Here is a 2,889-nt window from a genome sequence, read left to right on the forward strand (position 1 = left end):
AAAAACAAGCTTGAAATGCATCAGAGACTTAAAAAAAAATGTCTGACCTCCTGCTGGCTCACAAATGAGCAAGGGAAACAAAATATGCACACTTTCAATCATTAGAAAATACTGTAATAAAGATTTAAAGTAAATATTGTCATCTTGTTTTCATTTTCTCTTGAAACACTGTTTTGTCAAAGTCAACACAAGCAAATCAATCAATTCTGGTTATATAAATACACTGTCTTGTCTTTTTGTCTTTTTAATAACATCCCATTTTAGTAATCATACCATGCATGTACACTGTACACATTCACCATCTTTTCTTTTTATATTGAACAGATGAACATGGAGTGCATTTGGGCCTGTTTCCGTGTGCTCGCATATTTCTTACCATCTTGGAAAATGTGCTTATCTAATTAAAATAGGCACTAAAGGAGTCATGAATAACAGTTTATTTTGGGCTGTTCTCTGAGGTCCACTTATAATGTTATCAAGATTTTTACACCAAAAAAACATAATTTAGAAGTAATAGGCTATTTTCTGTCCTGTTTGTAACCCCCTCATCAGAATGCTCTGTCAAATTGTGCCTAGTTGTAAATGTATCTGCTGTAAAATGAAGTGAATAGAGACGAACAGATGGACAGAGTTCTTTATGATGCAGTCTGGAACTTCATTAAAAATAAAGTTCATCCACTCTTTCCCAAAACTGGGATCAGAAGGAAGGCAGATGTTTTTTTTGCACAACTTAGCATAGTGTCATCTTTATTATTTGGTTTCTGTGTAGACCTGCGTGTTCACCTCTCCCGTGAACATTACATGCATGAATTGGTGGGCTGAGCTAAACAGGCAGTTATTTGGAAGCAGGCGTCAGTCTTCCTCTGCGGAGGCAGTGCTTATACATATAGTGGCACAACTCCCAAGCAGTCGTTTTTGGCACACTGGCTTCAATATAAGCTGTTTTTAGACTAACAAGAACATTTTGAGTTCTGAAACTTACAGAAAAGTGCAGTACAGTGATGTCGTATATGTCAAAAGAACAAGGGCATTTTGGTTGATCAGTTCATGATTCATTTAAAATGAGCATTTAATTGTGAATATATTTTAAGTGTATGGTGTGAAACGGGCCTGCCAAGCTGTAGCTGCAGTAGTCCACTTAAGAAGGCAATGCAAAATCTTTACTCCAATTTTCAAGTAACCTTGTTCTCAGGCTGCTGTATTTTTAAATAGAATAACAATCCTCTCATTAACAGTGTCCTCCTTTAATAAATGTTACATCCACCCTGGCCATGATAGACCATGACCACAATTAAGACTAAGAACTCTGAACAGTTTTATTTATTTATTTATTAATTTTTTCGAAATCCCTAAAAGAACAACGTCATTGTGTGGAAACAGTGGAGCTCTGTGTACCAATGATCTCACTGCTTGGAGATGATGAGTTGAGGAGGCACTGTATATTGATCTGTATCTCTGTCACCAAAGGCAAGTATTTACTCAGTTTTTGCAGACTGGACTGTCGTCAGCTAAGATGCAGTCTTTGAAAACGCTTAAATGGGTTTCCATCAGCTTTGGGCATGTTCTGTGTTTTGTCTTGTGATATTGGTCTGTCTGATAATGTGTTATTAACACCAGGGGCAGGCTCGAGACATTCCTGCTTTAGCTCTAAGTAAAAGATGTCAGAAGTATGGAATGACTGAATCTACATAATGTACTGCACAGAAGAGCTGCATGCGACTAAACAAGTCGAAGGTTATCTGCTGGTTATTATGTTCCCGTTTCATGGGTGGCCAGAACAACACTGTTGTGAGATGGGCACTGCAGACTGCTGATATTATCAAGGACTTAACTTTGAGAGGTTCCAGAGACTGAGACTAAAGTTAGAAATTTGTCAGCTTCATACACTGCTGTGCATCATGAAGCTTGAGTTCTGCATTTTACTGGTCATTGTGAATGTGATTTCAGTGAGATAATTATTTTGATTGTGCCAAATGTTCATTGCAGATCCATAACTTATTCCTATTCTTAAAGCTGGCTTTATTTGAATTCGTTCAGGACGGACACTTTTGGCTAAGATCTTATCCTCTTCTGTTGGGAGTATGTCTTACTCAGCTGAGACCAAGGTGTTGAAGACCAAAAATGTCCAGAACCTTTGTAATGACATTAGGGTGAGTAAATGAGTACAGAATTTTCTATTCCTTTAAGCACGCTTGCCACTGCCAGTTTTTAACGGGGATTTCTGACAGCTGCTGAGACAGTCTCTGATTCCATTTTGGCTGGGAAAAAAAATATGGTTTCTCAAATGGACAGCTGCACATCTTCATGCCAAAGGGTTTAGATTACATCTGAGCAATAGTTAGACAATACCTAAACACAGTTGAAGGGATAGTTCACCCAAAAATCATGTCATCATTTACTTAAGTCGTACAGATTTGGACTGATGTGGCGATTGAAACAGAATTTTTTCTATTTTTGAGTGAACTATCCCTTTAATCTTTACATAGTGTATAAAAATGCCAACAGATGTACTTATACTGTATGTGAGAAACTTGCTCCATTCTCCTAATACTATTATCATGGCTCCAAATCCCTCGTTGAGCATGTAACATCTGGCTAATAAATTGCCACAGAGCATTACTTTGTTCTGTACACATATATCACTGTTGATTCAAACAAACACCAATACCCCAAATCCTCAGCTTCACTTAAACCGCAGAGTTTTTGTTTTAATAGCTTTGATTAGTGAGAGGACGCTGAAGGAATACTTGAGAAGATCCAGATGCTTTTCCTTCCCATGACTCTCTCACAGCTTTACAGAGTATGGCATGCGGTGGATGGATAGGAGAAGGGAAAGGGTGGGAGAGAGAGAGAGAGAGAGAGAGGGAGTATGACTGATCTTAAATTAAA

Source organism: Carassius gibelio, chromosome B5 (assembly GCF_023724105.1).
Source record: "Carassius gibelio isolate Cgi1373 ecotype wild population from Czech Republic chromosome B5, carGib1.2-hapl.c, whole genome shotgun sequence".
NCBI classification, from domain to species: Eukaryota; Metazoa; Chordata; class Actinopteri; order Cypriniformes; family Cyprinidae; genus Carassius; species Carassius gibelio.